At 38.7% G+C, this 25,232-nt stretch overlaps 1 protein-coding gene across 1 annotated transcript in view; it reads right to left on the bottom strand.

The window, feature by feature from the left end:
- Positions 1-20,563, bottom strand: part of PTPRD (protein tyrosine phosphatase receptor type D) — a 368,121-nt gene extending 347,558 nt beyond the window's left edge. The window contains exon 1 of the mRNA XM_059874048.1: positions 20,483-20,563. The gene's annotated coding sequence lies outside the window, so the exon portion shown is untranslated. The remainder of the gene's footprint in view (positions 1-20,482) is intronic.
- Between the last annotated feature and the right edge of the window lie 4,669 nt (positions 20,564-25,232).

The following is a 25,232-nucleotide window of genomic DNA, read 5'->3' as shown; positions in this document are numbered from 1 at the left end:
TGCATATAATATGGTTCCACAGCATTAGACCTGATTTTCTCCCACAGCATGCAGTTTTTCATTCTCCCAGTCCTGGCCTTTGCCTTCTGTGACTTAGGTATAGCTGGAAGACTTGCCTAAAAAATTGCTGAGTACCTCAGCCTTCTCCATGTGCAGGCCAACTAGGTCTCCTGTTTGATTTTTCTCTTCCAAAAAAGGCCTACATTTTCTGTAGTCCTCCATCTATCACTGACATACACATAGAAGCTTTTCTTGTTGCTCCTTACATCCCCAGGCAGATTTATTATCAGTGCTTTAGCTTTCCTAACCTGATGCCTGTCTGCTTGGAAAACTTCTCTGTATTCCTCCCAAGCCACCTGTCCTTACTGCTACCCTCTATATGGTTCCTGTTTGTGTTTGTCTAGGAGCTCCTTCTTTATTGACGCAGGCCTCCTGGAACTTTTGTCTCCTTGTTGGTATGCTGAGCTTGTAGGAGATGAGTATTTACCAGCTCTCTTGGGCCTTTCATCCCTCTAAGACTTTATCCCATGGTACCCTACCAAAAAGATACAAGAGAGGCAAAAGTCTTCTCTCTTGAAGCCCAGGGTAGTGAGTTTGCTGTATATCCGAGAGGCCTTGAGTATCCTCAACTCCACCATTTAAAGGTCACTGCAGCTCAGTCTGCTCTTGAGCTCTACATTTCCCGCCAGCTTTTTCCCACATTTCTTCTGGTGAGAGGAAAATCCATCATAGCACCTCCCCTCTACCACTGAGAGAAGGAAGCTGTCACCAACACACTCCAAGAACCTCCTGGATTGTTTGTGTCCTGCTGTGTTGTCCCTCCAGCAGACGTCAGGGTGGTTGAAGTCTCCCACTGGAACCAGAGCTTGTGATTATGAGGCTGTTCCTGTCTACCCCTCTAGCTATGAGGGCTTCATCTACTCAGATGTCACCCTGGTTGGGGGACCTCTAGCGCCAAAAGGTCACTTGTCCCTGCCCTGCTTTTAATTTTGATCCATAAGCTCTCAGTCACCTTCTCATCCAGATGGAGCTCCAGTCACTCCTGCTAGTCATTGACACAGGAGACAACAGCACCTCACCATCTCCCCTGCCTGTCCTTCCTAGAGAGCCAGTATCGTTCCAATCCAACACTCTAGTCACAGGAGCCATCCCACCACATCTCTGTCAAGCAAGTAAGACTGCACCCCTGGAGGTGTGTGCATATCTCTAAGCCCTCCTTTTTCATTCTCCATGCTATGTGCGTTTCCATAGACTCCTTTAAGCTGAGCCCCTGGTGAGGCTGACTTAATGGCTGGATTGTGTGGAATTCCTTTGCACTGTTCTTTGGGTCCTCTCCTGCGGATCTGTGATCCCCCTCCAGGCTCTGAGCATCTCTCATTGCAACTGGCATCAAAAGGGTAGAAGAAGGATGGGTTGAGGTTCCGTTCTCCCAGAAACTTCAATTTGAAGTTCTCCTCACCAGCTTGGCAAACCTATGACCAAAAATGCTCTTCTTCTCTGACAGATGGACCCCGCAAGTCCCTAGTAGACCAGGCTTCACAAAGTAAGTCCCATAGTCTAAGCAGCCTCTGGCTGTGGCACCAGTTCCATAACCATTTATTGATCTGCTATATTCAACTGGATCTTTCAAACATACCTGGAAGGATTGATCACCCTCTGAGCTCTGGAGTCCCTCACCACTACTCCCAGTAGTTCTGTAATTCTTTTTGATGCTCCTCAGATTGCTTCTGGCTTTATCACTGGTGCCTATGTGAAACAACAGCCGTGGCTTAGCTCTTTACCTCTATGACAGTTTTCCCAAGTAATCCTTTCCTCTACTTTTTCTCACCCTTCATACAATTTTAGGTTTCTTTTTCCCAAGGCCATGATTTATACCTGACATACAGCCTTTTTGCTGCTACGGCTCTCCTCTGTCACCCACTTAACTTTCTTTAAATCACATTTAAACTGTAATTTTCTCCCTAATTTATAGCCAATTTTGTATGAGAACAAGACGTTCTAGGAATGTTAATGAGATATGATGCCTTTAACATGTAGGTCTCTAGATCAAAGTCATCTGTAAGCAGCAAAGGTTGCTGAAAATTTGGTGATGTTTTTAACAAACCGCGGAAGATACACTGAAGCCTTCACGAGACTTCAAGATACACAAATAATAACATTATATAAAACAGCATGATATCTGTTTGGCATTAGCAGCAGAAAGGTTTGGGACACGAAGATTCCAAACTCACAGGTTACTCAGGTGACAGTAAAATAGTGCTCATTAACGTGCAAGAATATTTGTCATTTACAGACTCTGCAATAAATCTTACATTTTACACTGTGGTGTTGTATTAATCAATACATACATTTGGATTAAAAACCACTAAATATCCTTGTGCTTTATGAAATTGCATGTGAAAGACAGCATGACAAAATGGATTATAATGTTTAATAGGTTACCCACCCTTTCTACATTTATGCTTTTGTATATTTAGGGCAATCTTAATCATCTATTATAATAAATTTAATGTTCATTAAAGGAGCAGAGAAAAAAAGAGCACAAACAGCAATAATCATGCTACATGTAAACAGATGCCGTCCTAAACTGCATGCTGAGCTCTAATTAAACATGGTTTGGGGCTGTCGCTGCATCCCTTGTACAAGAGGTTACATTTATTCTACTGCTGAAAAAATTCAGAAAAAGTCATGAGAGTAATTAATATGCATTATGTGAAATATATGGAACTTATTGTCTACGATCAGTGGTGGAAGCAGAGCAAGTCAGACAACAAAAATTGATTATATGGTAATATCCAATTCTTAGTACTATTTAATGCTGCATGGTAGGTGAAAACAATATTTATTCAAACATTTCAAGTCCCAAATATCATCTGAATTATGATCTAATGTATTCAAAGGATGGCACATGAAAAGGCTGTTAGCAAAACAGTGCAGGTACAAACATATTTCTTACAAAAATAGCCCTATTGTTCACTAAACAAAAAGAAAAAACAATAAGTCTATAAGCTGTAAAAAAATACTTCAAAGTTCAACACAAACGTAAGAATTTTATTTTGGTAAATATGACTTCAAACTTGAATATTACTGTCAATTTTCTTATTTCACTTTTCCAAGGGTCCTAGTGAAAACATTTCTGTATTAATCAATCTATGTTCAATTTGGTATGTTACTGGAAGTCTCCCAGGAGAGCTTACAAGGCTGACAAGGCAAAGTACTCTGAATTCCATTCGACACTATCTATGCCTGTGCAACAACTGGCACATGTCAGATCTATCAGCCACTCTTACAGATTTTGCATATCCAAATGGTTCCGGCTTTTAACACATACACAAATGACTGAAGGCTGGCTGTAACAGCAGAGCAGCATATCCCCACACTGTTTAATAACCACTTAAACAGGAGCAGACGTTCAAAACTGCTTTTAGATTCATCACATGCCCTTTCCAAAGAACCTTAAAAGTACTATAATTTCAGGATGTTTTCCTGTATTCTATGTTCATTCCTCAGTGAAATGGAATTAGAAGGACCAAAAAGGTCTTGAATTGGCACCACAGTATTTACTATTATTATTTATTTCTGTATTTATTATTTATCATGTGAATACACATTCATCATATATTCTGCAATATAAGAATTTGCTTTAGGAAAAAAAATAAAGCTAAAAAAATAGTGAAAAAAGAGATTGTTCAGAAGCAGCTTGCTCCAGAAGTATTTCAAATTTTTGCATGATCACAGTGCAAAATGCAATGAAGTTTACTTTATTGTAACGACAAAGGAGTGTCACTTGAGATTATAAATACAATTTATAACTCAGTAAATAAATTATATATCTGATTTATAACTCAGTATAAAAGGACATGATGATTTATCAACGTATCAACTTATGATGAAAGTCCAAATGTTTTCTCTTTTTAATTCATTAGTTTAAAATCCATATACAAAAAGGCAGAAAGTGGAAGAAAGTAAAAAGGGTAACAGATGACTGCAAGATTTCTATCCTACCAGCAACATAATTCAAAGATTCAAAGGAAAATCTTTATGGAGAAATCTTATGTGTCACATCATTCATGGAACATTTCTACTTAGAAGTATTAGTACTTCATTGTGAATTCTAGTTTTAATTCCTGTTAACTTCAAACAGTCAATTTAAACATCAAAAATGTTAAGTTTAAATTTGTAACAGAAAAGATTTAAGAGATGCAGTCAGAAATTTCTACACCATGCAGTAACACTGCGTCATTAAAGAAACTAAAGATAAAAACTGGTATATTTTTTAGGTAAACCTCCTGCAAACGAATTAATGTATATGGCAACTGCTATGAAATATTTAGGCTGAGGCTCAAATGCCTCTTTTCTTGCAGGCATGGAACTGTCAGGCTTCTTATGCTGTGTAAGATGGAGTGCCAAAAATGCATTTGGTTAGTCTATCTAGATCAGAAATGGTATTGCCCCAACCACCCAAACTTAGCTGCAGAAACCTGCACTCCATGTCATGCACAGTAAAATGAGTCATCCATGAGGAAGCATCTGTGCCCTCAAAGGGTTACAGGAGAGCTGGCTAAATGCCTCCCTGGCCATCTAGCCTCTGAACACAGGATCACACACACAATACCAAGGTGTTGCACCTATCAGAACTAATGTTACTAGAAAACTACAACAGCTACGCTGCTGGCATTAAAACCTGTGAGGAAAACGGGGAAGGAAGCATGTAAGGAATAAGAACTGTAATGGCATTGTTCAGCACCTAATGCTGATAAAAGTAGAATAATCAGTAGCATACAGCAGAACCTTCCAAATCTAGATGAGGATACATCTAAAAAGTACTGCTAGAGATATAATTATTTTCTAATCTCAAAAATTAAAAAATCAACAAAACTTCAAAATATCATATGTTCCTGGTGTTCTGAAACAGCAACAAAATCTAATGCATGCAATCTCCTTAGTCACGAAATTCTCATTTCTGTGGATGCACATTTGTCTGAGTACACATGTATAGGCAGTCAGGAGACTTCAGGACTGAAAAGAAAGAAAAGAAATCCATCTGTTTTGGAGTAATCATGATGTTTTTCACTTCCTAGTGAAAAATAATTATCAATTAAAAAAAAAATAGCAGCTAAGTTCCATATTATTTTTTTGAGTCAACTATGGTTGTAAACATTTCAATCCTACAGAGAAAGCTACACGGAAAGGACAACTTACATATACTAATTTGCCAAATATTACTTTCTAAATAAATACTTTTTATAGAAGCCGTATTTTCTTTTTCTTTTAGCGCTTGCTGACAACAAAAATAGATACAAGCTGTAATTTATTTGTATCAATTTCCTACTTTACTAGTGTCCAGTAAAATCATTCAAACAGCATGACAGATAAAAGGCAATAATAAAAAGCATTTTCAGTCTTCAGAGACCTATACTGTGCACTGAATACAAACATCAGTTAAGGAATAAAAATTAAACCACAAACACACACATACTTAACAAAGTCCTGCTGGTACCTTGTAAGACAACTCCTAAATATATTTCAGTACCAGAAATGAAAATGTTATGTAAAATGATGCGCATTGATCCAGTAATCCTCAAAGCCCTTAGAGTGACTTTAATTTACCTGAACACACAACCGCTTTAAGAAAAATCCTTCTAGACCTTGCCAAAATCTGACTGCAGGGAATGCCATATTTTTATAGTCATAAAAGCAGAACAACAAAAAAGATGTCAAACATAAGGCCAATGGCAGCTAAAGCTATCATGTTTTTTGCAGAAATAAAAATCAACAGTGTGAAAATTACTGGTAAAAACAATCTATAAAGTAAAAGATGAAAAGAAAGTTGGTTGTGAGTTACAGTAAAATTTTTAGTAAAAGCACTCTGTACAACCAAAGGGTAAAAGCTGTATAAAATGTAGAATTAAAATAAAAACTTGCATCCCATATATGTATATTGGGTAATATATACATATATATACATACATACATACATATATATATATATATTTATGTATGTATGTATGTATGTATGTATATTGGGTAAATACATGTTTACTTCAGTAGAAATTTGTCCTTGATGAAGTTTATTGTCAAATAATTACTGCACATACCAAAAGAATATGTGACTTCACCCATACCAGTGGTAGAAAATTTAATACAACTACAAAAACCATTGCTTCAAAAAAATCTAATATCTGGAAAAAGACCACAATGAAAACAACAAATAAAAGATTCTATACATATAAGGTTCTCTGTCTTTTGAAAGAAGTCATAAACATTAATTTGAATACAGAATTTATTCTCACATAGCAGAAGAAATCTGGGACTTACTGTTACAATTCCAAGAAATACTTTCTTATCTTTATTTGCCTTGTATGATTCATATCACTCCGAGATTTATTAATAATAGCTTTTATCATGTGTAGAGAAAATCATCTGATTGCTCTGTACTACAATGTTTACTCCTCTACTGATCAATCCCAGTGCATTGAATTCTACAGAAGTATATAAGGGATCAAAAACTTCAGTGAAGTTAAGGGACAGAAAGGGAACTGGAAGGCTTAACCCCTAAGTGGATTGTTTATTTTAATAAAATTCTGTTTTAAAATCAAAGCAAGCCTATACTATATACCTCAGTCCATGTCAGCAAATCTAGCTGTCAAAATCATACTGATTTAAAATCGTTCTTCCAACTACCTAGAGAAAAGACACCCTCTTACTCTTAGATACAACTTCCAAAGTTCTTTGGTCTTCAGCTCATTTACCTTAACAAAAATGTACAAAAGGCATTAACTTACAGAAAAAGATGAGAGCGCAGAAGAGCAGAAATGTAAGAAGGATAAAAGCTTTTTGAGGCAAAAGGCTGGAAAACTCTAAAAGAACGTAAAATGAAAGCTAAAGAATAACATAAAGCCCTGAGAATTGCACTTACATATAACGTCACATAAAAATCCAGGAAATATATTACTTCTGCAGCATAATTTACGACCAAATGTCATCTAATATCTACATTTTAGTTCACAGATTTGCATCAAATGACAATTTGCTCAGTATTTTCAATATTTGCAACATTTTTTTGAAGTCACAGAAGTATTTTATTCAAGTTTTTTATCCCTCACTAATTCAGCAAAGCTTGACTGGGTATACAGTGTTTCAGCCCTGCACTGTGGTTTCATGAAAGAGAGAAATTCCTGACATAGTGATGCCTACAGTACTGCTCCTGTATCATGTAAAATTTTTAACAGTGTATATGAACTGAAGCAATTATAGCAACAGATTGTGACCTGTTACGGACCTCTTACTTGTTAGTATTTTTTCCTGTAGTAAAATGACCGTGTTCCATGATGAACACAAAGGAAAATACAGCCTATTTCAATAGTTTGGAGATGCTTTGCTTGCTCTGTATTCAAACTGAAAAGAAAACAGTATCAAGGAGTACTATATTACTTTCATACTTGCCATAAACGAAGGAAAGCAGTAAACCATTCTATCTCTTGACAACTATGATAATAATATTTATTTGAACATTATGGAGAAAAGGCAAAAATAGTGTAAAGCAGAAAATAGCATTCTTTATTCCATTTCACTCCACAGACTTGTATTCAAATTAAAAATAAATCACTCTAGTGTGTATACTTGTTTTTAAACCACACCCATGCTCACTTTTAAACCCACATATACCCTCATAGATTTCAGTAATGTTACACAGTGGTGAAGTTACCTAAAAATATGGTTACAGGTATGGATGAGCCTAACTTCTCTGCTGAATTCTACCTTAAATGAAGCATTTTTTATTTATCCTTTTTGTCCTTGCTTACATTTTCTCATATTCGTTCTCATATTTCCAACATACACTTTTACTATAGAGAATGACAGGACAAAGAACCACTAACCTGATCTGTGATTAAATCCATTTAATACTGTGGGAGTATGTGCATAAATAAAGTGAGCCATATACAGCACACAGCTCTTATTACCAAGGACTGCTTACATACAAGCACTGTCCTTCCACAAGGAAGCTCATTTTAAAAAAGCCCTTCATTAATCTACAAAATAAAATTTTCTTTCTAATACATAAAAAATTTTCTCCTCTCTCATTTGGTGTGTCAGCAGCTATGAATGTTCAGCATTTTTGAAGTAATTTCAGGGAATCTGGTAATATGACTCTCAGCACCTAAAATTATTTTTAGCCTATATGTCTATAAACAACTTTTTTCTTTAAAACTATCCTCAGAATTACAGATAATCAGTGAGAGATAAGAGGGAAGAGTGAAGAGTGTTTTACAGCCATTATTTTTTTCTGTATTATTCATATTTCATTAGCCAATGACAGACCAGGGACTAAATTCTAGGCTGTAAACCACAGAAGATGCATACAAGCATTCTCCTATGTGTACTGCTGCAGCAGTAAGGGGATCTCTGCAAAGTAAAGCTGACTGGACTGGTTTTTAGCATTCTTTGCAGTGGATCTTTGCACTCTCTCTGTCTGGGCAGTGTATTTGCAATGCACAAGTGCACATTGCCTTCATACCTCTGAGTTGTGCTAAAAATGCAACTATAAAACTACTGATAGTTCAAGTAAAACTACCAATGCATATGATATATACCCTCACTCCCTTATATAGACACCCAATAGATTTATACTTGATTTATATATATAGACACCCAATATCTAATTTATTCCTGTTTATTCCACTTGAGACCTAAGAATCTGTCCATCTGAGAGTATGAAGTAATTCTTGACTGCTATCTAAGTAATCTAACATAATCTCACTCCACTTCAGTTTACTCAATTATCAGCTATTTGACTACTAGTTACACACCAAGCCCTCTCACATAGCTGTAACTTGTCATGGAGGCATGCCTTACAACTGGTAAAATATGCATGAAAACTACAATTCGAATTAAGGGAAGCCACAAGACTTTTGAAGGCTAATTTTCAGCTATATTTTCAGTTAAGAAGCATCAGAAAATTCCCTTAATGTTTCAACAGGAAAAATCTGAAAGGGAATTGCTGAACATACAAATATTTTCACAGTTCTCCAAAGGAAGGCTCTGCATTTTTCAGTAAGTACAGCAGTACCTTCAAGCAAATACTGTAAAAAATTATTAGTTGAAATGGACCATCTGTCTTTCAGTCTACAAACCATTAAGAAAACCAGAAAAATCATCATCATTACAGCAAAAATTAGAAGATTACAGACATTTTTCCCTTTCAGCACATTGAATGGTAGAAGGAAAAGGTTCATTGGGAAACAAAGAACTGACAAATCAAAATGTTACGTCACCAAGTTTCTAAGCTATTTGCAAGCAGCACAAAGGCAAGACATTGACAAGACATCCCAAAGTACAAGGTCTCAGTGATAGAAATTTCTGAAAACTGGTCTTCATAAGAGCAGGACTTTAAAAACACAGAAAGTCATGCCCAAATAGCCAAAACTGTAGTTCTGAAAGAAGCTTCAGATTTTGTATACATTCAGACAAGCAACAAGAGTTCAGTATTAGCTTCAAACCACTAGAAAGGGCAACCAAAATCACAATTAAACACCTATGACAATTGTCATTAACTGGACTCTCAGCAAAACATAATCTCTCAGCTGCTATGGCTTCATTCCTATCAGTAGAACTGCTCACACTGAGCCCGCCTCAGCAGCAACTAAATTATTAAACACGTGCTACTACAGGCAACAACAGAAACCTAGTTACACATCTATACCCCTCTCTGGAGCAATCATCTACCCAACACTAACAGAACCAAAACTTACACATGCAAAAGCTGGGCAAAATCATGCTTAATTGTTTTATACAGATATTTACATGCATAAATCAAAAACCACAACATTACTCATAACACCTCAGAAACTCAGTAGGTGTAATAGTAACTATATCAGTGAGAAAAGCACAGTGAGGATCTGCCTCAAAATTCTCAAACACATTAAACATGATAGAGAAATACAGCATACTAAGAAAAATATTGTGAACATGACCATGTCTGACAAATGGTGTCTATTAATGACATTTAATGGTTCAAAATATTAGCACAGGTGTTTAAAAATACCTAGCCCTGATTCTACTCGGACAACCTGGCACTGAAGTGAGCTTGAGAGCATTGGAACATATACTCCTGAAATTCCTCAACTCAGAAGTATCAACCTGAATCTCTTTTGCCAGTTTATTCTCTGAGAAGAAATAATCAGGACCATGTCTCAATAAAACCTGACTTGCTCGGACAGACATGGGATTTAAGAAACTGAATTCAGCTGAGTAACACAAAGATTTAAATGGAAGCCTATACCTGAAGAAGAGAGAGCCAACATCCACAGTTAAATCTAAATCTGTTACCGGTGCACCTAGAGACAAAAACCACCAAAATAGCACCAGAGAAATCCATTGCTTTGTTGCTACACTTGTGCAGTTCTCTAGACACAAGGAGACAAGAGAAGCTGTCAAGCAGTCCTCCTTCTCTTCTTTTCATGTGGAAAGCTTCCTGCTGTGAAAAATGGGAAGTGGTTGAAAAAGCAAAGATTTCACAGAGAACGAAAAGACATTGTTGTATCCTATCCAAGACATAAAAGACAGCACAGAACTTTTTAAAAGACAGATCGCCTAGACTTGCTCAAATACCTCAACAAAGGCAGCAGGTGGACAGACTCATGTGGTATCATGAGTACACCAATGCCTGTACTCAAAGACTGCTTTCTAGATACTGATACATAGTCAAAGAAATCAGAGATCAATCCAAATGGACACACCTGTAATTCACAGCAAAAGTAAAAAACCATAAATCAAGCCTTTGAGATTCTAATGACAGTGTCAGAGGGGATTTTTTACAACATAACAAATAAAAGTATCCAATACTCATTATTTCAGTGACATTCTTTAAAAAAAAAGACTAGTTTAGTGAGTCACTCTCACAATTTTGAGAGTTCACAATCTCAGATATGATCTCACAAGAAGAAGCAAGAACTGCTATGGAGAGTTGCATTTAAAGAACACCTAAAAGACTCATTCCAGAGAGAGTGAAGCACAGTATAGATGGGCTGGTATGAAATACACATCAGTATTTGTTCAGGAAGACACTTTTCTCTTTCCTAATTGCTAATTGCTCTTTATAAAATGGTAGATTTGCAAAATCAAGATGGAGTACAACCTGAAGAAAGAGATGGGGAAGGGACATCCCCAGTCACAGCTGTGAAATTGTAATTGATTGTATGGCAGTCTTGCTTTAGTGAGAAAATTCTGAGGTTGCAAAATTTCACTCCTTATTCTTGAGTTCAGGTTCATCCCATTCCCAAGTTCTTTGGTGTTTTCAAGTGTTCTGTCGTATTAAATACGAAATAGAGCTTAACACCATTATCTGAGCAACAGATAAAAGCTGCAGAAAAACCTCTGCCTAATTTTCTGATTGGCATCTGCAACATTAAGTTAATCCAGGAAAGAAAAAATTTCACACCAAAATAGCAAGCTCTTCACCCCCTAACAAAAATGACAACCAAAAAAAAGGCTGAAAAAGCAGTTTGTCTGTTTGTTACGAGTATACCTCTGTTAAGCAGTGGTTACTATATACACATTTCTAGCAACTCAATTCTATCATCATGGTAGAAGAAACTTAGCATACTTTTCTCCTATACATGGTAATCTATTTTCATTTTCTTATTAATCTCTGTCTCTCTAATCTGGACTACTGCAGAGATTAACAAAAATGAAAAAACAGTTTTAAGGCCTCTGCAGCTTTCACAGTTTATAAACTCCGCAGTAAAAAGTACAAAGACCAACTGAGATTATAAATTCAAATTGCTTGAAGACACAGAAATCCACATCTAAGAAGTCTAGTAGTTATTTTCATGCTTTCTAATACCTTTGGAATAAGATTACCCTTGTGCACTAGATTAATAAAGCAATCCTATGAATAAATCAGCAAGGGATACGGTCCTAGTAAGTGTCCTTTTAGGGATTACATTGTCCAGAAGGACATGTATCTGTTCCATCAGATACAATCGAAGAGATGAAGAATAAACATTTCCTTTTTATATATACACATTATTTAATACATTTAGGCCCACAATGTCTAAAACTAAGCTAATCAAAATATTATTGCTCAAGCACTCATACTCTTTTTTCCAGAGTCACTGTAATCATGTAAAATTAAACCCAAAAAATGCTAGGATTCTTATGGAGGTGTGACTGCTCCTGCAGGCATTCCCTACCACCTGTTAGGATTACAAAGTACAACACTCTCTTCATAGTCTGCTTCCCTTGATGAAATTTTCATTTTGTCAGTATGCTGATACTTCATGTGACCATTTAAGACATAGTTTAAAAATGAAAAATTGGAAACAAGTGTAAATTCTACATATTGAACTGAGTGGCAACAACCATTTACACTGATTATACACTTTTCTTTAACAAAACAAAATTGCATTAAAATATCATTATTATCAACAAAGACAAAAAATTCTTTAAGTTAATATTACAATTTTTCCATCACATGCCACATACAGTAAAAAAATTCAAGGCTTTTTATGTAAATAAAAAATAATATCTCAAAAATACCCAAATTATCGAGAAAAGTAAGATCAATTTCACTGTTTGGAAAATTCTGTTAATCAAGATTCATTAATGCACTTAATGCTAACAAGTGAAAGTCCATTCTTTGTGAAATAGGTAAAAAAATGAAGGAAAAAGTCTAAAAAAAGAATCCATCTTTTATTGATAGTAAAATTAATTGGTAAATAGTGAATATTTATTACTTAAGCAAAGAGTGTTTTCCAAATAAAGTCGATGGCATGCTGCCAATAAGTAGAACACAAAGGCATTTGGCAAAAGGCCATTTCCTTGATGCAAAATTGTTCTTTGGGTAAGTTTTTCTCTTTACCAAAATGCTTCTTACTTCCTAATTTATGAGATACTATAAATCAACTTATCAGTTGTTTTATTAAGCTTTCTTGTCTGGATTTGAATTTAACTATGGCTAGGATTACCCAAGGTAAAAGTCCTACCACTTATGCAAAGGCACAAAAGCACTATGGATCTGATCCAAATAATGCTGCTGTCAAATGAAATCTTTCTCACTGATCACTGAAGGCTTTCAGCCTACTAGGACAACTCTTGTAAGGCTTGACAGAAAAATCCACCTATACCATTAAGGTACAAATTAATAAAAACAATTCAAACATGGTTTGCAAGCTTAACAATAAAGCAATCTGGGATTTTTGTGCACCTTTCTCAACCAAAGTTCTTTAAAGTTAATCACATCACCGTGTATGAGAAGCAAACTTCAACAGCTCAGGGAAGGCAGACAGTCCAAAAATAAAGTCTGAATGTCTGACCTCAACAAATGCTTCTGAAAACACAGCAGCTAAGAGTATGTAAGCTATCCATCTTTACTAACAATATGTATTGTGATGCCTGAATTAAGGCAACATTATATGTCATCAAAGTAATCTCTTTCTACCTGATGAACATCTACCCTTTCATCACTGATGGTTATGATGGTTATGGTTATCTGCCTTGGTTATGCTTGCTGAAGAACACTGTTTCTTCCATGGGGAAAAAAAAAAATCCTATTTTTAGGTCAAAAATGAGAATATGTTCTGAAACATAGTTGAAACAATTGAAACGAAAAGTCAAAAGTGTCAATTCCAATCCTCTTAACACAGGTTAAAATAATATAAAAGATTTCTAAATGAAATCACATCATCCCATTTACTGTTTTGTAGCTATTTCTCTGTGTTGCTGTGAAACAATAGGGCACACTCATGACTAAATTTATCCTTGCTATTCACAAATCTACTTATTCTTTCTCACTAGTATGAATAGCTTATGCAGCAACAGAAGCTCAACACTGAACATTCCTAGTTGTTGTGGCTTTTTTTTCCCCCGAAAGAAATGCTACTGGTTACTTTGGTGAAGAGACATAAGGCTGTAAATTCCTATCCTCCATCAGTAGCACTGACCTCAGAGAAAACCCCACAACTGGCTACAGGCATTCAACATCCATCATTGCTCCTGAAACCTAATCTTTCAGGGAAGGACAGCTGCACTGGGCAGTAGTTAAGCAGCTTTCTAAGATACACTACCATCCTAAACAAATGAAAATAAATAAATAAAACTTCCTGTCCTACTTTCTGATCAGTGTTTTACAAATCTTTCATTGCATGTTCTTTACATCAAATGAATGACTTTCAAAAATAATAAGCTGTTTTCTTATTAAGAAGAAATAGTCAAATTCCAGGAAGTGTTAATACAAAGTACACATGTAAACAGGATTTTAACAAAAAGTAGCATAAGAGGTAAAGCAATTATGCACCTGACAGTCACATTACTGAAACCTAGGCAGAAAATACTAGGTCCTACAACCAACATTTTAAGAAAAGACCGCCCTGCTTTCAACAAATTCCATAGAGGAAGAAAACCCTTTCCTAAAGTAAAAAGAAAAGAAAATTAAACGAGTGATTAACGAAGTTTAGTAATACAGGTGAACAGAGACAAATTAATCATGTCTCTAGGTTAGAAACAGTGGCATGCATATGCTTCATAAACCTGTTCTCTGTGGCATTAAGAAGATGAAAAAATGGGATAGAGTACAGAATTCTTTATGTATTTTTGTGAACTTCAATAAGATCAGTTTTATCTTAGTTTTTATAGGAAAAGGGGAAAGGAGTAGGAAGGAGCAGTAGGAAGGCAAGGAAAAGGAGAGGAAAAAGGGAGAGGGAGAGGGAGAGGGAGAGGGAGAGGGAGAGGGAGAGGGAGAGGGAGAGGGAGAGGGAGAGGGAGAGGGAGAGGGAGAGGGAGAGGGAGAGGGAGAGGGAGAGGGAGAGGGAGAGGGAGCAAAAAATGAGATAGTAAAAATAGCACTCTATTCCTTGTACACAAAATTCAGCTTTTTTCGCAAAGTTTTATAAAAAGAGTACAGCCTACAAATAGTTCCAAAAGCAGTTAAGATTTTTTTTTTAAATTTTAATCAACACTGTAAAGCAAGCAGAATTACTGTGTTCAAACTCAGCAAAGAGTGATTTTCTGAAGATCAGAAAGACTAAGACATTGCTAACAGAATGTATTTTTTCTTGCTGAGTCAAAACAAGTACCAAAAAGCCTAGATTTTTGGGTAAAACCAGTGAATACGCCAAGGAGAGATGCTGAGATCAAAAAGAGATTGGGCAAATTTGCTAGAGAAATGTATATTTATTTGAAAATTTATACCGAGGTCACATTTGTTTTGGCCAGGTTGGTACTATATTCTTCTTAGGAATCACCCGATTCCGCAACATAAAAAACCAGATTTTATACACTATTTACTGAACTCTGACTTACAGATACGTAATTTCCAGAACACTAAGGACTGTAAAAGAAAGAGCAATATAATTGCCAGCATAACTCAATATCCCACATTTGATATACTGCCTGGGAAAAAGGTGTGCATTATCTGACCACAACAATACGTGAGCAGTTTGGCTGGCACTAACCAGGACATCCATTTTGATTGTCTGCAAATAATAAATTAATTTGTATACCCAAGGAGTGACTTCACTAACTGGAAGATTACTGAAAAACTAAAATAACTGCATTGTGCTTAAATATGAAGATGCTCAAGACATGATAGTACACTATTAGGGTATGTCCTCTCGTACAATAAATCAAGATGCCTGAAATTCCACCTTTTTCTGCTGAATGAGGAAGACATTTTCTTCTCATTCATTGCAGTCAAAGAAACACACAGAACCCCCTCCAGAAATCAGATATCAAGTACAAACAGAGAAGCTGATTTTAGAAAAAAACTCTATCTCTTCTGAAACTCTACTGCAGGATAATCACATTGTCGTTTTAGTTTTTCTCTTTCTGTAACTGTGCTATTAAGGTTACAAAGAAACCTGTCACAGCATGTAAGCAGAAGACACCTAAAGAGGTAAATTTAGGGAATATCTTAGGGAAGTTCAGACTATGTATACCTGCTGATGTAGCTAAAAAACAAGCTCATAGTATTTTGTTTGACTTGTCGCTTTTACAAATGAATTGAAAGAACCTGAATAATAACTAAGTTCTTAAAAGCATTACATATTTTACTCAATTTATTTTATTAATATTTTATTCATTTTTTGCATAGGAACATTTTTTATTATTCTGCATCTCTCTTACTGGCATTTTAGCTATCCACTTCTTTTAGGAAGACACAAACATGCTACGTTTAAGGTAAGTATTATCAAGAAACTACCAAAAGCCATCTGAGCTTGTGACATATACGCTGAAACTGTGCTATGGCTCTATTAATGCCCATGGTCTTAAAAAAACAAGTGAAATGGAGCTTGTTGGAAAGGAATTTATATGCAAAGCACTCTCATGTAACCTTTTTCTAAATCATCAGATTTCTCCAGCTGTACTGCAACCTTCACTTCACTGGTGTAGCAGATCTCCAGAAGAAGTAAGCTTCCTCTCTGCTCCTACTTGGTAAATTCCTGATAGTATTCAAGTAAGTATTTTTAAACACATATGCTTGCTTTAGGCTGCCAATTTGCCAGCATACATTCATTAATTGGCTTTATTTAAGGTTTTTTCCAAAGAATACACAAATTAAGCAAATAAAATACACTCACAGAGTATGTGAAATTGAGAGTTTTCATAAAAATATAATATGTTGACTATATTATAACAACTGTTATTAAAAAGAATTACAATGAAAGCGAGCTCCTGTTACTATGGATGGCATTATCTGACACTGAACTTAAAACAGCAAATATCTATTCCTTTTTCTCAGCTCTTGTTAGAGAACAAAAGCTTAAAAATCACCACAGCCATATACAAAAATGAAATACAATGATTCATAGATCCATACCGTATTAGTCCTTTTGATATCCGAAGCACAAATGAAGTGCCTATCCTCTGCATTTCAGAGCCACCGCCTTGGTTTACTGATAAGCAGTAAGACTTACACTTTTGAACCAATGCTTATCATTTGAGAAAACCTTTAAAGCAGATTTCATTACATTTCATCAAAACTTTACCTAAGGCGCACACACACATTTCAGAAAATTAAGCTCAGTCAATATTTGCACAACTGTTGTCAGCAAGATGACAAAAAACGCTCTTGCTGTAACTGGCCCAACACCGAACGATATGCAAGACTCTGATGTTTTAAAAGACAGCTTATTAAAAAATTAACATACCATAGGGAAACTGCTTTTTGATTGTATGACCTTACTGTGATTCAGCCTGAAAATCCTTCCAAATGAGAATTCTCAAAGAGCTTAGTAATGGAAGTTCATTTCGAAGGAAATCCAATATGCAAATATTTCAGCTGTGCTCTTTTACAAATAATCTGCCTTGTTTCATAAACTGAAAACCAACAATGGAACAGCGCAAGTACACTTGACCTTACTGCTTAATGTCTATTAAGAATGCTACGGCTGGTGGATTTTAAATGTCTGAAACCAACACTCAAGAATGTATTGTGCATCTTCAGCCCATGTCCCATAAATGCTGACTACACTCCAGCCAAAGCCTTGGAGCTGACACACTCTCAAACTTACATAACACTTACAAAGCTCGTTTAAATACACCATCAATCTATGTCTGTTCCTGCCTTGGAGAAATCCTGTTTAGTTTATCTTTTAACCCTACCCTTGCATGGAACAGTACCATTACTAATCTAATCGAAAAAACACACAGGCAACAAATCTGATTTTCTCAGCTTACAGAAAATATGAAAAGCAGAAGACACACAAATCCAACTTTGCCCAAAATCTGCACCTCCTGAGTCATGTTCATCCAATCTCCCAAAGTAATCAGGAAAGCAGAGACGCTGGATACAATACGGGACTGGGGAAACAGATGAAGTAGGGCAAAAAATAAAAACTAAGTAATATGCAACTTGTACCCACCTCCTAAAAAACTGCAATCTAATTTACTAGAAAGGAATGAAATACTGGCATCTTTGCTTTTGACATTATGCACCTGTGTAAAAAACGTCTGGTGAAAGTGAGCATATGCCATGCACTGGTATCTGCTCTATGAGAGCAGTTTATACAGGCCCCTAGTGGCTCAGTACACACAGCAGCAGATGAAGGGGAATTCCTACTCTTCAGCTTGTGTAGTTTTGGTCCTTGCATTTCTCAAACGTAGAAGCAAAAGGCAATGTTAAAAATGAAAGGTGAATCGCTGATCAGACTTAAATCTCCAGATACTTAGATCTTTACCACATCCCCAAGTACGTTCTTGCACACCCTCTCACAAGATTAGGCACTGATTTCCTAACACCCATTGAGTTTGCTGACTGCTGGTGGTTTGAGTTACATAACCATCAAAGCACAACGCTTATTCACATTATTCTTTAGCGCTCGTTTTAAAAGTAGTATGACTGATGGGTCTAAAAGCAGGTCCTAACACAAATTCCTGAAATCTAGAAACAGCAACATACCATTTTCCTTACCATGCCTTACCACTCCTAACAGCTTGCCATAGCACACACAAACCATAATGAATTTCTTAGTATCTTCTTAGCGTAGAAGACCTCTACTAAGACAAAGCTTTTACTGCTTTAAGTGAATCAGAAAAGCTATACATCATTTTTGCGTTGAAAGATATCTAAATATACCCCACCATATTAAGACAAGTGACAAAACTAAAATTGGAAAGCTACTCATGTAAAAAGTATCTCATTAAATCCATTCTTTCTGTGTAACACTCGGTACCTTAAAAATCCCTTGCCAGTATATTCACAGCTTTTAGCAATTTTGACTGAGTGAAATTTGACAGCTGATTTTATTAAACTGACCAGTTTCTCAGTTTCACACATTAAAAAAGCAGTTATGGCTCATCTCATGATAGGCAATTTAAAGAAGCAACCAAAAAACTGCCATCTAAAGTAAGATGCAAGTAAATCTGATCGTATTTAGGACAGGGGAGAACCTTTTTTTTTTTTCTTCAGAGTTGCTCCATTCATAACAAGAATTGTAGGATTTGTTGCTCCCAGCCCAGGAGAAAATGATGTCATTTACTATACACTTTTACAGCAAGAAAAGAAAGTGTTGACTGTTACAACATTTCAATCCACCATCAGATACCAGAAGAAGGAAAAATATGATACATACATTTTTCCGTCTCTGTATCGAAATTCCCAATAATGTCCCAACATTACAGAGAAGTTGTTTGTGCTTGAACAAAAGGTATGTTGGAAGTGATCTCTGAAAGGCTGAGAAGACAATCATAGCTTCCCACATTAATCCTAAATTTAAGAGAATACAAGTGTCATCACAAATACTCTGCAAATAGGAAACTTGAAAGTAAATCAGCATCTACAGACTTATCCCCAATGTAACGCCATCTCAGGCGACAAGTGAAGGAACACATAAAACCCTAACTATTCTTTGTAAACAAATTAACCCTTCTACGTGTGTCAAAACTGGGAATATGGACACCGAAATCACGGCAGAGAAACTGCCATCCTTACACGAGGCAGTAATTGTACAAAGGCCAGGCAAAAGAATAAAATACGCATGACAGCAGTTCAGGAGAAGTAGCAAGGAGAAGCAGGCATTCAAAAGCCATACATGCAAACCTGAGTGGTAATCACTTAAAATTTAAAGAATACCGTTCTGTCGAGAACTGAGGGCACAGATAATAGGCAAAATAGGGGATTCCGTGCAAGAAAACAACTGTTTAAGAAAACAACAGTCTGGGAGAGCCCGGTTGCAGCAGTAAGGAGTGCCTCCTTGCATGGGCAGACGGCGCAGAGGGTGCTGCTAAGTTTGCTGAACAAATTCAAGAACCCTTTTGCAAGCGCTCCGAAAACTGAGTTTCCAGCTCGATGTGCTTCCTTTCAAGTGGCTTCGCGAGAGTAAACAAAGAAATTAAAAGCCTAACCTGTGAAAATCTTCGCATCTCCGTGCCTCCCCGCTCCGCCGAGACACAGCAGGAGGAGGAGGAAAACGAGGAGAAGAAGGAGGAGGAGGAGGAGGAGGAGGGAGCTGTGCTCGGACCGGCGCCCGGGGTCCCTACTGGCCGCTCACCCCCAAGTCCCTTCTCCAGCGGTAGATGCCTGGTCTCTCACCCCTGCCACCTTCCCCCATCTCTGAACCCGTTAGAATAAACAGAACAATTAATATTAATAATTCGTTCGCCAAAGCAAACAGACAGTGTGTAATTACCGTACTCCCCTCTCCCCGCCCGCGCACAGCGGCACTCAGTGGAAACGTCGACTCCGATCCATCAATCGCCCTCTCGCTGCCCCATCCCCCGTCCCCGTACCGCAGCTCCCCTCGCTCCCCGAACAGGCCTCGCCGCCAGGCTGCGACCCGACGGGGAGGCGCGGGGAGCGGGCTGAAAGCTGCCGGGGGGAAGCCCCGGGGCACCCACGGGAGAGTTGTGCGTGAGGGACATGTGTGCGGGCTGCGCGCACACACACACACGCACACTTCTGTGCTCACACACACAAGCGCGCCTAAAGAGGCGGCAAAGAGGGAGCGGCGGCGGAGGAAAAATGGGTCAGGAGCGGGGCAGTTACCTGGTCATGCTGGCTCCCCCGGTCCCAGCAGCAGCCTTCGCCGCTGCTCGCCCGCCTGCCGCTGCTTCCCGCCGCCGCCGCTTCCCGCCGCCGCCGCCGCCGCCACCTCCTCCCGCTGCTCCCGGTCGGCTCCGGGGCGGCCAATTTAATCCGAGCCCCGCTGCAGCAGGAGCAGCAGCAGCTACGAGCGAAGCCCCGCCGCTGCTGCCTGACGCTCGTGCGTGTCTCTCACAGTGCGGCGCCTGGGAGCAGGAGAGAGTCAACGAGAGTCCGAAAATCCAGCATCCAGAAGAGCCAGGTCCCCGCCTGCCTCCTCTTGCCAGCGCCGCCTCTCCTCCGCGCTGCTCTGCTCCGCTCTTCTCCTCTTCTCCTTCCTGCGGCGGCTGCTGCTGCTGCTCCCGGGCGCGCTCTCTGTTCCCCAGCTAGCTGCTCCGTTTCCCCTCCTCCTCCTCCTCCTCCTCCTCCCTCTCTCTCGCTCTCTCCCTCTCTCTCCTTCTTCCTTCCCCCTTCACTCTTTTTTTTTTCTTTTTCTCCTTCCTCCTTTTCTTTTCTTCCTTCTTCTTCTCTAAACGATTCTTTCGCTACAAATAAAAGCGAGGTCTCCCACCCACTCTCCCGCCCCCCTTGCTACAAAAAGTGCAGTGCAAACAAAAGCGAGGGAAGAGGGCACGGGGCGGGCGGGGTGGTGAGGGCAGACACGGGGAAAAAATCCCAGAAACCGTCCCCGAGAGTCGAAACGTGAAAAACCCTCCCCCACCACTCTGCTTCGCTCCTCTGGGGAAGAACGGGGACGCCGTGGGGACAGCGGTAGAGACGACGCTCTCCCGTTTCGTGGGTTTGTTGTGGGCTTTGGGTTGGATGGCTGTTTGCGCTTTTGTGTATGTGTGTGTGTGTGTGTGTGTGTGTGTGCGCGCTTTTGCTTTTTTTTTTGTTGGGTTGTGGGCTTTTGTGATTATTCTTTTTTAATCCTCTTATGCTGTGTGGATCACAGGATCCGTACGGCCCCAAGAGCCGGGGAGAGCGTGCGGCCGACGTCCGTGCCTGTGCGTGTGCGGGCAGGGTGGGGGGGTACGGAGCGGCGACCCAGGCAGCGCCCGCCCCATCCCGGGCCGCGCGCCGGCCGAGCTCCGGAGCCGCGCGCCGCACGCACACCCGCGCGCCGCCGGGCGCTGGGGGCGGGGCGGTGACGTCACTCGGAGCGGGCCGGCGAGGGCGGGGGGCAGAGCGGCGGGGCGGTGGCCGGGCCCCGCGGAACTTCCCTGGGCGGGCGGCCTGCGCCGCGCTTCCAGCGCTCAACTTCTTGTGCGCCCTCGCGGCCAGATGGTTAAACCGAGGGGGGTTGTACCAGACCTGCTGGTCCGCGAGAGGTGTCCCAGAGTGACACTGTGGCAGAGCGATAGTAGTCATCTTTGTGTATGGCAAATCTCAGATTTTTCTCCTTGAGAATGGTCAGGTTCCATGCTGAATGACACCACATGTTGCTTGGCACAGTCGGTGGCTTAACACTGGGCTAGAACAGGGTCCATCCCGTCTCTTCTTAATCTTTTGTCCAGTCCTCTGCAGAGAAGGAACGTGGGTGAAAATAGTAGGGTTTAGGTGAAGAGTGCTTTTCAAAACCTCATTGTAAGCTTCTGGGCGTCCTCTTTGGAAGCCTGGAAGACACATCTCCTGTGACACCGGTCACGCTGTGTAAAATGGGGGTAGAGTATCAGTATAAACGCAGTAGGTGCTAGTCAGGCATTATGGTGTTCGCAGCCCGTTAATAGCGATGCTGGAAAAGTTGGCTTTCCTGGAATAGAAACGGTGGGGTGAAGCTCCGGGTGCGCTGCTGGCCGCAGTGGTGCCTCCTGTCCTGAGCTGCACACGGGCTGGCTGCAGCCCCATCGAGATGCGTCGCGCCTGATTCCGAAGTCAGGCTTGTTGGCACCTGCTAAGCTCATTGCAGGTCATTGCTCCTTTTCTGCAGAGGAGAATGATTTGGGTGTTTTCTATCATCCTCTGGAGGTTAGTGCTGCCAGCGTGAAGGCTGACAAAAGTGAAAATAAACTTTGTTCTCCACAAGTCCCGTAAATTGCTGTCGTCTTTTGATGCTGCCAGTTACACCATGAAAAATGGTCACCCAAATAATTTCACACTTAAAAGAACACCAACGCTTTCCAAATAGTATCTTTCAAAATACCAAGTAACCTTGTACAATAATTACTTTGTATGAAAAGGTAAATATATGAAATGTGGCACAGATGATTACTTTTTATCTTGTCAAAAAGAACTAACTATTCCGTGAAAGACTAGCTTTTCAACAAGCAACAGTGTCTTCAAAGTACAACACAAATCAAAACCTGGGCAAAATGCTACTCGGTCTTTCTTGCAATAAATGTTGGTAAAGAAAGCAAGGCTTAAATCATCACCTTTGCCCCTTGACTGAAACGGCTTCAAGGCTGCATTTGCTTTGAAATGGCAACACTAAATAGATATTTTAGGTTTTAATGTTATGTCCTAGAAGTTCTTTTGAGTAACTTAGCTGTTTTAGTGCCCTTCATGCTGTGATCCTTGCATGACATTGAAGAGTTGAGCAATAAACTCATCTATTTTATATTTTTAACATGTTATCACAACATGGATGTGAGGTTTGAGAACTACATTTAGCTTTGCTTTTTTTTTTTTTTAGAATCGTAAGCAGGTTGTGTAGCTCTTCCTTTAGTTCAGTCAGTCAGAAATAAATGCATCACATTAGGAATAAACACATTTCTTTTTATAGAAATATTAAAACCAGATCTTATTATTTAAAAGATTATGTTTTATAGTGATGCTCAAGAAAAAAACAGATAAGAAATTACCCTAAATTAATGAACAACCATTAAAACACAGTATATTTCTGCTGATGTATTGCATATCAACTTCTGTTATCAGTAGCATAAATTTTGTGTTTACAATAGTAGTGTAAACATACATTAACCTATATATGTGGTTTATTGATACTCCTTTAACATTCCTTTCCTTCTAGAAGCAAATAACACAACAAGAGGCTTAATTCATGTGTTACAAACTACTCATTAAGGTGGATTTTTTTTTTCCCCCAAACTTAAAAAAATTTAAACACAGCATTCTGTACTGGTGTTCTATTTTTGCCAATATTTCAGCAGTACGTTACTCTATGGTTAGTACAGCACTGAACTGGAAATGCGTCTACATATTCTTTAAACTTTGCAATGTTTCATATAAAACACTTAATGATCTCTAAGATAATACTTAAACTAGAGTTGAAGGTGAGGTTTTTTTGGTTTTTTCTGGGGGTTTTGAGGTGAAAGGAAGATTTTTAAATTTGGAAATAAGTATCATGTATTCCCTCAGAGGTTTTCAAAAAAATATGCATCTTTCTCCTGTCATTCTGGATTAACTGTTTAATTCTTGTTCTTTCTGCTCATGCAGCTGTTTTCAGTCTTCTCATGGAGGCTCCACACCAGCAGTGAAAATCTTATATGAAATGCAAGCTATGAGTGCAGGTTTAAATCTCAAAAATTGTAGCAAAGGAGGAAGCAAAATGAGTTGCTTGCTGTTCCTCTGAATACTTACCTGTGACCATACTCTTGAGTAACTTCTACCATAGCTCTTCAAAAGGCTAACCATAGGCCTTCATGTCTCAGGCTCATGAATTTAATGTATTAAATAGTACTCTGTTCGTAGTGGGAAGTATTATTTTCCTTTCATCTGTTCTGCCTTGTGTTGTTGCTTGCATTCCTGATAAATAGCATTCCACAAAGCTCTTTAACACAGTAGGATATTCCATTAACAACTGGAACCAATGGCCCTTGGGTCAGTACACTGCAAAATCAGGAAGGTGAGGGGGAATAGAAGAGGTGTATCAGAAAGGTTGCTCTATAGTCTTTCCCTTTTTTTTCTGTAATACATTATGATAGCCGTATTTTAGTTATTTATGATTAACGTATGGCAAACTGTTGGCTGAAATCTAACAGGTGATTTGTCACAAAATTGTATTAATACATATTTTAGGCATTGGCTTATGAAATGATTATGAGAAATGTCTCTGAGTTGCTGTACTGGTATTTGAAAATTCTCATTTTTATAGCGCAGACCCTAAGCTGCTGTTGTTAAGGTTAATAAAACACTACTAGACAAGTAAACACACGTTACCTATATGCTAAAATTTATTCTGCTAATTCAGTTTGTGTACACATCTTTTAAGTGCTGATTAAGTAAGTCACTAGACACTGTCAGTAGTTGTCTTTATTTTGTAAACATTTTTGATTCATATGTAACTCATTTAGGAAACTTCAGTAGTTAGAGACAAAGGTATAGAGAGTAAAGCCATTTTCAGTGCAGCTCTTTATGATCATTTTTGCCACATCTGCTATTTTTTTCCAAGCTGTCTGAAGGAAATAAGGCTTTACACACTTGTGTGATTCACCTGGTACCCTAACAACTTCTGCGTGTGCCAGCACATTTCAAGTCCTTTGCAAAGCATTCAGGTCTCTTATCCTGCAGGTCTTAAGCCCTGTTCTAATTTTTCCTCTGTGGATATAGATGTTAGAAAGAGGAGGGAGATGAGCAGGCGGTTCTTACACTTGTCCCAGCTTATTAATTGTTGTGACTGAACCACTGACCTAACCATAGGTCTATTGTATACCCAAAAAAGCATGGTGGTAGAATAAGGTGATGTAGCATATTAACTCAAAGCAAATTAGGCCTAATTATTTCTGCTTGTCAGAGAAGAACTTGCTCTACTAGCTAT

Source organism: Haemorhous mexicanus, chromosome Z (assembly GCF_027477595.1).
Source record: "Haemorhous mexicanus isolate bHaeMex1 chromosome Z, bHaeMex1.pri, whole genome shotgun sequence".
Lineage (NCBI taxonomy): Eukaryota > Metazoa > Chordata > Aves > Passeriformes > Fringillidae > Haemorhous > Haemorhous mexicanus.
This window is presented reverse-complemented; position numbering and strand designations above follow the sequence as displayed.